Genomic DNA, 12,567 nt, shown 5'->3' on the forward strand with positions numbered 1-12,567 from the left:
ACACCACCAGCTCAAGTCACAAATCTCGTGATTGAGACCCCGCAAGCCACACCAGAAGACATGGAGAAGACCAGTCCTTCACCACAGGCGTCGCCATCTTTCCGAAGGCTTTGCAGAGGCCCTAGGCCCACGGTCTCCATGTCGAGCATTCCTGAAGAGGATGTGCAAGCCACAAGCTCAGTAGCACGTCAAGTGTTCCCTGAAGCCATCCCTTCAGTTACTGCTCAAGAGTCTGAAGCCAAAGAGGCTGAATATATTCCGGCTGCATCAGCAGATGAAAGAGAAGAAGGAGAACGTGAAGTTATTCCCCCCACCACTGAACTAGTTGTGAATGAAGATGTGATTGTGCCTGACCCGCTAGTTGTTGAAACCACTAAAGCCCCTACACCTGATGATGCTACTGTGACTGAAGCCAATGATGTTGTCATGGGTGAAGTCAATGCTCCTCCTGAAGCCACCACTCAGTCTGAAGCCCCTGAAGCCAGAGAAGATCTTCAGCCATCCTCCTTGGATGCTGCTGCTACTCCACCTATTCCACATACAATGGCAAGGGCCTTCAATCGAGTCGATGAGCTCATCAGCATCAAGTGGCCTATTATGACGCCTCTAGTTGCTCCAGGTCCCGAGTATGACTATCATGTGGAGCAAAGGCCTCAAACACAGAAGCCGGAGCCAAGGCTGCCAAGGCTTGCAAGTGCAGTCACCACCCAAGGCTCATTCAGTGTGCTCAGCTTCAGAGAGCACAACACATTCTTCGACAAGGCCAAGAATCCATACTAGAATCCAAAGATCTCTTCTGACAGGTTCTGGAGCCATCAACAAAGGAGCTACTATTCATGCATTCTATACAACCAGGACATGATCTTTCCTCATAAGCGCCTGTGTTGTGATGCCATTGCTGGGCTGCCATGCCTTGAAGAAGCCCTTGACTGCTTCTGTGAAGTTGGCTTGCTCCCATTTGTCATCGACAAGGAGCACCCGAATGAAGAACTTCTGCCGCAATTCTATGCCACTCTCCATATATCAGGCTACAACAGGGATTCAAAGACATGGGTCCTTGAGTGGATGTCGGGTGATGTTCATCATGAAGCCAAAGCTCAAGATATCATCGAGCTCACTTCCCTGCCCACTCCTGGTGATCTGTATGAGCCAGGTTGTCAACGCTATGAGCAAGAATTGCAGAGCATCTTCCAGAAGCCTGAGCCCAACATGAGTCAAATGCTCAGCATGATGAAGCCATTGCCAGTTGATGTTGAATACCCCAAGGAGTTCTATGTCAATGACCTCGAGTATCTGCCCCGCACTATCTATCACATACTGAGGAATACTCTATGGCCAATCAAGGGGCATTCTCCTCACGCCAATATTGAAGGCACTATGAAGACATTGGTCTTCTACATCATCAATGGCATCAGGTTCAATACTCAAGACTTCTTCATTTGTCAGTTGGCTGCTTCTGGCATTGATCTTTTCAGGCTCAAATTCTATGCTCCATGGGTCATGCGGTTGATTAAGCTTCACTCCACCATCAACTATCAAGCTTCAGCGCGCAACCATGTTGTCTTTCTGCCTGAAGTGGACATGTCTCATGAAGCCATATATCCCAAGCCAGCCAAGGAGCCTGTTCGTGACGACAATGCTGCCTTCCATAGCTTCACTCAACCACTTGAAGGGATTCATGTGCCTAATCCTCCTCCTACTGGACCTCTTGCCGGTCAGCTTCAGCTGCCGCATCGTGCCAACACTGATGCAATGGCCAGCACAGTAGGTCAAAGGTCAAAGAAGTGTACTCGTGTCCTGAATGACAGAGAGCTTCTTGTTTCACTTCATCGGAAATAGGATAGGCATCATGATTGGATGAAGCGTCAAATGCAAAGTCTTCTGGTTGATGTCAATCGCATTCGCAACCTCACTACCAAAAACTCGTTTGTTTCTCATGAAGCCCGTCGGCGTGCCTGGAAGAGCCTCACAATGCTCTGTTCTGAAGACGATCTTCAAGCAGATGGCTTCACTGAACACTTCAAGTTTGACTCCAGGCCTTCATAGTCAGCAAGTTGGCGTCCAACTCCTTCCATTGAAGATTGTGAGTATTCATCTTTGACTCCAACTGTTGTTGCACGAGTCATTGATGAAGAGGACGACGCCACTTCTCCTATGATGGCTACACTGCACCAAGATTCTGCATCAGGCCCCTCTGCACCGCCCAACTCCAATGTCGACCCTGCTGCCCCCAGCATCTTCACCGCTTGGGAACGCATAGAAACTCTATGTCTTCAAACCTTTTTGTTCCTTCATGACAAAAGGGGGAGAAGCATATGAGTTGATAGTCTTCAAGCGGGTCTATATGGGTCGGATGCTTATTTTTGCTAAGTTTTTACAACTCTCGTTCTTGAACTGTTGGATTTTGAGTTGTAACACTTAAAACTTGATGGTCGTCTGCCAATTTTGCTGCTACTGTTTACTGTGATGATAAATTCTGCATGAAGTCATTTTGCAGACGACCATGTCTCATTATGCATTTCATTATCTTCATTACATCTGTGTATGCATGATGAATTGTCTTCATGAGTTGAAGATGATCTCCACAAAGCAAAACTTGCCATGTGCATTTGCATTCAAAGGAAAAATATTCATATGCACATCTTCAGGGGGAGCCTCTTTCAAATTATGAAGCCAATGCCCATGTACCTTATCCTTCACGCAATTTTATCCCCGTTGAAAACTTCAACCAGTTTGTCATCAATCACCAAAAAGGGGGAGATTGTAAATGCATCAAGTGCCACCCCTAGTTGGTTTTGGAGTATTGATGACAAACGTGGTTAAGGGACTAATGTGTTTGTGAGACTTGCAGGATAACACAGGTAGAAGTCCCTCATTGATTCGGTTTACCTACCAGAGATGACCCCTAAAAATGTATGAAGACATTGAAGACAATGGTGGTTCGTGAAGACATTCACGTTGAAGATAATGACGTGTGAAGACATTTACTTGAAGACTATGGAGCGTGAAGACATAGTTTCTTTCGTAGTTTCCTTTTATTCTTTATTGAGTCATAGGAACCACCGAACTGTTAAGTGGGGTCCAAGTGAACAAAGTCAGAAGACTGACGTGATGCTCAACCAAAATCCTGTCTTCGAGCGAAGACAATGAGAGCAAATCTTATCCAGAGTTGGATGAGTCAGCTTTGCTTATAGCCCAAGCCAAGATGCCGCATGTGTTTGAAATCCGACCGTTGGACACATGTTGGTTCCTTAGTGACCCAGGGTCATTTCAGACATATCTTGTCGGGTTGCCTCCTGGCTATAAATAGGCCACCCCCTACACCATAAATTGGTGGCTGCTCAGAGTTAGTGCACGACTTTTGTCATTTGAGAGCAACCCACCACCAAAGCCTTTGAGAGAGAAATCATTGTGAGGACAAAGCCCAAAACACCCAGAGACAAAGAGTGTTAGGCATCACTGAAGTCTTTCTGTCTGTGTGACCTGAAGACTTGTTACACTTGAGGACTGTGTATCCTCCAGCCGGTTAGGCGTCGCGTTCTGAGGATCCAAGAGTCATTGTGGATCGTCATGAACTGAGTCTGTGAAGGTTTGGAAGTCTAGGTTGAAGACTTACCAGAGTGATTGAGCGAGGACTGGGTGTCCTTAGCTCAAGGGGAATAAGGGAAGACACGGTCTTCTGAGTTCAATCTCAGCCTCCCTAACCACACGTACAGTTCTCACAGCAACTGGAACTGGTCTACCAAATCCCTGTCTTCACCAAGATACTGGTTCTATCCCTACCTTCTTTACAGTTTAGTTTGTCTTCATGAAGTCATTGCTTGCTTGCCTGATCTGTCTGACTTCACTATGCGAAGACTATTACTTGATTGGCTTCATACTGTCTTCCATTTCGATCTGTTCTACCTAGCAGCCATTAGTCTCCGTGCTTTCTCTATATTGCCTACTTGACTATGGTCTGTCTAGAGTAGTTTATCTTCCGCTGCATATCATATAGGTTCAACGTGATTGATTGTCTTCAAAGACCTCGTGTTTTGAAGACTTTCATAAAAATCACCTATTCACCCCCCTGTAGTCGATAACTAGCACTTTCACCAACAACTCCTCTAGCTATTTGAATCGAGGCCCTTTCTGGCAGCGGCGCTGGGCCGCTGATCTTCTCGGCTTTGGCAAGCCAGCCCTGCGAAATCCACATCAAGAAGTTCGGATCAAGTCGTATGGTGCTAATATTAGAACCCATGTTAAGACAAATGCCGCTCACCTTCTTCGGAGGGGTCGCAGCATCGAGGCCATGTCCTCCTCCTCGGCCGGCCAATCCTTCCGCGGCTTGAATAGCATACCCCACACTTGTTGGGGAACGTAGCAATAATTCAAAATTTTCCTACGTGTCACCAAGATCAATCTAGGACATGCTAGCAATGAGAGAGAGGGAGTGCATCTTCATACCCTTGAAGATCGCTAAGCGGAAGCGTTACATGAACGCGGTTGATGGAGTCGTACTCGCGGTGATTCAAATCGCGGAAGATCCGATCTAGCGCCGAACGGACGGCGCCTCCGCGTTCAACACACGTACAGCCCGGGGACGTCTCCTCCTTCTTGATCCAGCAAGGGGAGAGGAGAAGTTGAGGGAGAACTCCAGCAGCATGACGGCGTGGGGGCAATGGAGCTCGTGGTTCTCCGCCAGAGCTTCGCTAAGCACTACGGAGGAGCAGGAGGAGTTGGAGGAGGAGAGGGCTGCGCCAGGCAAGGGGTGCGGCTGCCCTCCCACCCCCTCACTATATATAGGGGGAAGGGGAGAGGGGGCCCGCCCCTCTAGATGGATCTAGAGGAGGAGGCGGCGGCCAGGGGAAACCCTAGATGGGTTTGGGCGCCCCCACCCCCTAGGAAACTTGCCCCCCAAGCCGGGAGGGGCGGCTGCCCTAGGGGTGGCGCCCCCACCTCTCCTGGTTAAGTGAGAGGGGTTGGGAGGGGCGCACAGCCCCTTAGCGGGCTGGTTTGCCCCTTCCCCTTGGCCCATAAGGCCCCCCAACGCTTGCCGGGGCGTCCGAAACCCCTTTCGGACATGCTGGCCATAGCCTGGTACCCCCGGAACAATTCCGGACTCCAATACCCTTCGTCCAATATACCGATCTTCACCTCCGGACCATTCCGGACCTCCTCGTCATGTCTGGGATCTCATCCGGGACTCCGAACAACCTTCGGTAACCACATACTATTTCCCATAACAACTCTAGCGTCACCGAACCTTAAGTGTGTAGACCCTACGGGTTCGGGAACCATGCAGACATGACCGAGACACCTCTCCAGCCAATAACCAATAGCGGGATCTGGATACCCATATTGGCTCCCACATGTTCCACGATGATCTCATCGGATGAACCACGATGTCGGGGATTCAATCAATCTCGTATACAATTCCCTTTGTCTATCGGTATGTTACTTGCCCGAGATTCGATCGTCGGTATCCCAATACCTCGTTCAATCTCGTTACCGGCAAGTCTCTTTACTCATTCCGTAAAGCATGATCCCGTGGCTAACTCCTTAGTCAAATTGAGCTCATTATGATGATGCATTACCGAGTGGGCCCAGAGATACCTCTCCATCATACGGAGTGACAAATCCCAGTCTCGATTCGTGCCAGCCCAACAGACACTTTCGGAGATACCTGTAGTGCACCTTTATAGCCACCCAGTTACATTGTGACGTTTGGTACACCCAAAGCATTCCTACAGTATCCGGGAGTTGCACAATCTCATGGTCTAAGGAAATGATACTTGACATTAGAAAAGCTCTTAGCAAACGAACTACACGATCTTGTGCTATGCTTAGGATTGGGTCTTGTCCATCACATCATTCTCCTAATGATGTGATCCCGTTATCAATGACATCCAATGTCCATGGTCAGGAAACCATAACCATCTATTGATCAACGAGCTAGTCAACTAGAGGCTTACTAGGGACATGTTGTGGTCTATGTATTCACACATGTATTGTGGTTTCCAGTTAATACAATTATAGCATGAACAATAGACAATTATCATGAACAAGGAAATACAATAATAACTATTTTATTATTGCCTCTAGGGCATATTTCCAACAGTCTCCCACTTGCACTAGAGTCAATAATCTAGTTCACATCACTATGTGATTGTAATGAATCCAACACCCATGGGGTTTGTTCATATCTCGCTTGTGAGAGAGGTTATTAGTCAACGGGTCTGAACCTTTCAGATCCGTGTGTGCTTTACAAATCTCTATGTCATCTTGTAGATGCAGCTACCACGCGCTACTTGGAGCTATTCCAAATAACTGCTCTACTATACGAATCCGGTTTATTAGTGTCAAAGTTTGTATCGACGTAACCCTTTACGACAAACTCTTTTACCACCTCCATAATCGAGATAATTCCTTAGTCCACTAGTTACTAAGGATAAGTTCGACCGCTGTCATGTGATCCATTCCTGGATCACTATTGTACCCCTTGACTAACTCATGGCAAGGCACACTTCAGGTGCGGTACACAACATAGCATACTGTAGAGCCTACGTCTAAAGCATAGGGGACAACCTTCGTCCTTTCTCTCTCTTCTGCCGTGGTGAGGTCTTGAGTCTTACTCAATACTCACACCTTGTAACACAGCCAAGAACTCCTTTTTGCTGATCTATTTTGAACTCCTTCAAAATCTTATCACGGTATGTATTCATTTGAAAGTACTATTAAACGTTTTTGATCTATCCTTATAGATCTTGATGCTCAATGTTCAAGTAGCTTAATCCAGGTTTTCCATTGAAAAACACTTTTCAAATAACCCTGTATGCTTTCCAGAAATTCTACATCATTTTTGATCAACAATATGTTAACAACATATACTCATCAAAAATTCTATAGTGCTCCCACTCACTTCTTTGGAAATACAAGTTTCTCATAAACTTTGTATAAACCCAAAATCTTTGATCATCTCATCAAAGCGTACATTCCATTTCCGAGATGCTTACTCCAGTCCTTAGAAGGATTGCTGGAGCTTTGCATACTTGTTAGCATATTTCAGGATTGACAAAACCTTCTGGTTGTATCACATACAACCTTTCCTCAAGAAAATCGTCGAGGAAACAATGTTTTGACATCCTATCTGCAAGATTTCAGAAATAATGCAGTAACTGCTAATATAATTCCAACAGACTCTTAGCATCGCTACGAGTGAGAAAGTTTCATCGCAGTCAACTCCTTGAACTTGTCGGAAAACATCTTAACGACAAGTCAAGCTTTCTTAATGGTGACACTTACCATCATTGTGTGTCTTGCTTTTAAAATCCATCTGCACCCAACAGCCTTACGACCATCAAGTAGTTCTTCCAAAGTCTATACTTTGTTTTTATACATGGATCCTCTCTCAGATTTTATGGCCTCGAGCCATACGTCGGAATCCGGGCCCACCATCGCTTCTCCATAGCTCGTAGGTTCATTGTTGTCTAGAAACATGACTTCCAAGATAGGATTATGTACCACTCTGAAGTAGTACGCATCCTTGTCGACCTACGAGGTTTGGCAGTGACTTGGTCCGAAGTTTCATGATCACTATCATAAGCTTCCACTTCAATTGGTGTAGGTGCCACAGGAACAACTTCCTGTGCCCTGCTACACACTAGTTGAAGTCATGGTTCAATAACCTCATCAAGTCTCCACCATCCTCCCACTCAATTCTTTCGAGAGGAACTTTTCCTCGAGAAAGGACCCGTTTCTAGAAACAATCACTTTTGCTTCCAGATCTGAAATAGGAGGTATACCCAACTGTTTTGGGTATTCTATGAAGATGCATTTATCTGCTTTGGGTTCGAGCTTATCAGCCTGAAACTTTTTCACATAAGCGTCGCAGCCCCAAACTTTTAAGAAACGACAGCTTAGGTTTCTCTAAACCATAGTTCATACGGTGTCGTCTCAACGGAATTGCGTGGTGCCCTATTTAAAGTGAATGCGGTTGTCTCTAATGCCTAACCCATAAACGATAGTGGTAATTCGATAAGACACATCATGGTATGCACCATATCCAATAGGGTGCAGTTATGATGTTCAGACACACCATCACACTATGGTGTTCCAGGCGGTATTAGTTGTGAAACAATTTCCACAATGTCTTAATTGTGTGCCAAACTCGTAACTCAGATATTCATCTCTATGATCATATCATAGACATTTTATCCTCTTGTCACGACGATCTTCAACTTCACTCTGAAATTACTTAAACCTTTCAATAATTCAGACTTGTGTTTCATCAAGTAAATATACTTAGCATCTACTTAAATCATCTGTGAAGTAAGAACGTAACGATATCCACTGCGTGCCTCAGCACTCATTGGACTGCACACATCAAAATGTATTACTTCCAACGAGTTGCTTTCTTGTTCCATCTTACTGAAAATGAGGCCTTTCAGTCATCTTGCCCATGTGGTATGATTTGCATGTCTCAAGTGATTCAAAATCAAGTGAGTCCAAACGATCCATCTGTATGGAGTTTCTTCATGCATATATACCAATAGACATGGTTTGCATGTCTCAATCTTTTCAAAAATGAGTGAGTCCAAAGATCCATCAACATGGAGCTTCTTCATGCGTTTTATACCAATATGACTCAAATGGCAGTGCCACAAGTATGTGGTACTATCATTACTATTTTATATCTTTTGGCATGAACATGTGTATCACTACGATCAAGATTCAATAAACCATTCATTTTAGGTGCAAGACCATTGAAGGTATTATTCAAATAAACAGAGTAACCATTATTCTCCTTAAATGAATAACCGTATTACGATAAACATAATCCAATCATGTCTATGCTCAACGCAAACACCAAATAACAATTATTTAGGTTTAACACCAATATCGATGGTAGAGGGAGCATGCGATGCTTGATCACATCAACCTTGGAAACACTTCCAACACATATCGTCATCTCACCTTTAGCTGGTCTCCGTTTATTCCGTAGCTTTTTATTTCGAGTTACGAACACTAAGCAACCGAACCGGTATCTAATACCCTGGTGCTACTAGGAGTACTAGTAAAGTACACATTAATATAATGTATATCCAAGATACTTCTGTCGACCTTGCCTGCCTTCTCATCTACCAAGTATCTAGGGTAGTTCTGCTTCAGTGACCGTTCCCCTCATTACAGAAGCACTTAGTCTCGGGTTTGGGTTCAACCTTGGGTTTCTTCACTAGAGCAGCAACTGATTTGTCGTTTCATGAAGTATCCCTTCTTTCCCTTGCCCTTCTTGAAACTAGTGGTTTTACTAACCATCAACAATTGATGCTCCTACTTGATTTCCACTTTCGCGGTGTCAAACATCGCGAGTTGCTCAAGGATCATCATGTCTATCCCTGATATGTTATAGTTCATCATGAAGCTCTAATAGCTTGGTGGCAGTGACTATGGAGAACCATCACTATCTCATCTAGAAGATTAACTCCCACTCGATTCAAGCGATTGTAGTACTCAGACAACCTGAGCACATGCTCAACGATTGAGCTTTTCTCCCTTAGTTTGCAGGCTTAAGAAACATGTCAGAGGTCTCATACCTCTTGACGTGGGCACTAGTCTGAAATCCCAATTTCAGTCTTTGGAACATCTCATATGTTCTGTGACGTTTCAAAAACGTCTTTGGCGCCTCAATTCTAAACCGTTAGCATTACGCACTGAACTATCACGTAGTCATCAAAACGTGGATGTCAGATGTTCGCAACATTTATAGACGACGCTCGAGGTTCAGCACACCGAGAGGTGCATTAAGGACATAAGCCTTCTGTGCAGCAATGAGGACAATCCTCAGTATACGGACCCAGTCCGCATAATTGCTACTGTCAACTTTCAACTAAATTTTCTCTAGGAACATATCTTAAACAGTAGAACCAAAGCGTAAGCTATTACATAATTTGCAAAGACCTTTTGACTATGTTCATGATAATTAAGTTCATCTGATTATTTAATGAACTCCCACTTAGATAGTCATCCCTCTAGTCATCTAAGTGATACATGATCCGAGTCAACTAGGCCGTGTCCGATCATCACGTGAGACGGACTAGTCATCATCGGTGAACATCTTCATGTTGATCGTATCTACTATACGACTCATGTTAGACCTTTCGGTCTCTTGTGTTCCGAGGCCATGTCTGTACATGCTAGGCTCGTCAAGTCAACCTAAGTGTTTCGCATGTGTAAATCTGTCTTACACCCGTTGTATGCGAACGTTAGAATCTATCACACCCGATCATCACGTGGTGCTTCGAAACAACGAACCTTCACAACGGTGCACAGTTAGGGGGAACACATCTCTTGAAATTTTAGTGAGGGATCATCTTATTTATGCTACCGTCGTTCTAAGCATATAAGATGTAAACATCACAAACATCACATGCAAATCATAAAGTGACATGACATGGCCAATATCATCTTGCGCCTTTTGATCTCCATCTTCGAGGCGCGGCATGATCACCTTCGTCACCGGCATGACACCATGATCTCCATCATCATGATCTCCATCATCGTGTCTTCATGAAGTTGTCTCGCCAACTATTACTTCTACTACTATGGCTAATGGTTAGCAATAAAGTAAAGTAATTACATGGCGTTTTTCATTGACACGCAGGTCATACAATAAATTAAGACAACTCCTATGGCTCCTGCCCGTTGTCATACTCATCGACATGCAAGTTGTGATTCCTATTACAAGAACATGATCAATCTCATACATCACATATATATAATTCATCACATCCTTTTGGCCATATCACATCACATAGCATACCCTGCAAAAACAAGTTAGACGTCCTCTAATTGTTGTTGCATGTTTTACGTGGCTGCTATGGGTTTCTAGCAAGAACGTTTCTTACCTACGCAAAAGACACAATGGTGATATGCCAATTGCTATTTACCCTTCATAAGGACCCTCTTCATCTAATCCGATCCGACTAAAGTGGGAGAGACAGACACCCGCTAGCCACCTTATGCATCAAGTGCATGTCAGTCGGTGGAACCTGTCTCCCGTAAGAGTACGTGTAAGGTCGGTCCGGGCCGCTTCATCCCACAATGCCACCGAATCAAGATAAGACTAGTAACGGTAAGCAAATTGAACAAATCATCGCCCACAACTACTTTGTGTTCTACTCGTGCATAGAATCTACGCATAGACCTAGCTCATGATGCCACTGTTGGGGAACGTAGCAATAATTCAAAATTTTCCTACGTGTCACCAAGATCAATCTAGGAGATGCTAGCAACGAGAGAGAGGGAGTGCATCTTCATACCCTTGAAGATCGCTAAGCGGAAGTGTTACAAGAACGCGGTTGATGGAGTCGTACTCGCGGCGATTCAAATCGCGGAAGATCCGATCTAGCGCCGAACGGACGGCGCCTCCGCGTTCGACACACGTACAGCCCGGGGACGTCTCCTCCTTCTTGATCCAGCAAGGGGAGAGGAGAAGTTGAGGGAGAACTCCATCAGCACGACGGCGTGGTGGCACTGGAGCTCGTGGTTCTCCGGCAGAGCTTCGCTAAGCACTACGGAGGAGCAGGAGGAGTTGGAGGAGGAGAGGGCTGCGCCAGGCAAGGGGTGCGGCTGCCCTCCCACCCCCTCACTATATATAGGGGAAGGGGAGAGGGGGCCGGCCCCTCTAGATGGATCTAGAGGAGGAGGCGGCGGCCAGGGGAAACCCTAGATGGGTTTGGGCGCCCCCACCCCCTAGGAAACTTGCCCCCCAAGCCGGGAGGGGCGGCTGCCCTAGGGGTGGCGCCCCCACCTCTCCTGGTTACGTGAGAGGGGTTGGGAGGGGCGCACAGCTCCTTAGTGGGCTGGTTTGCCCCTTCCCCTTGGCCCATAAGGCCCCCCAACGCTTGCTGGGGCCTCCGAAACCCCTTTCGGACATGCTGGCCATAGCCTGGTACCCCCGGAACAATTCCGGACTCCAATACCCTTCGTCCAATATACCGATCTTCACCTCTGGACCATTCCGGGGCTCCTCGTCATGTCCGGGATATCATCCGGGACTCCGAACAACCTTCGGTAACCACATACTATTTCCCATAACAACTCTAGCGTCACCGAACCTTAAGTGTGTAGACCCTACGGGTTCGGGAACCATGCAGACATGACCGAGACACCTCTCCGGACAATAACCAATAGCGGGATCTGGTTACCCATATTGGCTCCCACATGTTCCACGATGATCTCATCAGATGAACCACGATGTCGGGGATTCAATCAATCCCGTATACAATTCCCTTTGTCTATCGGTATGTTACTTGCCCAAGATTCGATCGTCGGTATCCCAATACCTCGTTCAATCTCGTTACCGGCAAGTCTCTTTACTCGTTCCGTAACGCATGATCCCGTGGCTAACTCATTAGTCACACTGAGCTCATTATGATGATGCATTACCGAGTGGGCTCACAGATACCTCTCCGTCATACGGAGTGACAAATCCCAGTCTCGATTCGTGCCAACCCAACAGACACTTTCGGAGATACCTGTAGTGCACCTTTATAGCCACCTGGTTACGTTGTGACGTTTGGTACA

This window comes from Aegilops tauschii, chromosome 1 (genome assembly GCF_002575655.3).
Source record: "Aegilops tauschii subsp. strangulata cultivar AL8/78 chromosome 1, Aet v6.0, whole genome shotgun sequence".
NCBI lineage: Eukaryota > Viridiplantae > Streptophyta > Magnoliopsida > Poales > Poaceae > Aegilops > Aegilops tauschii.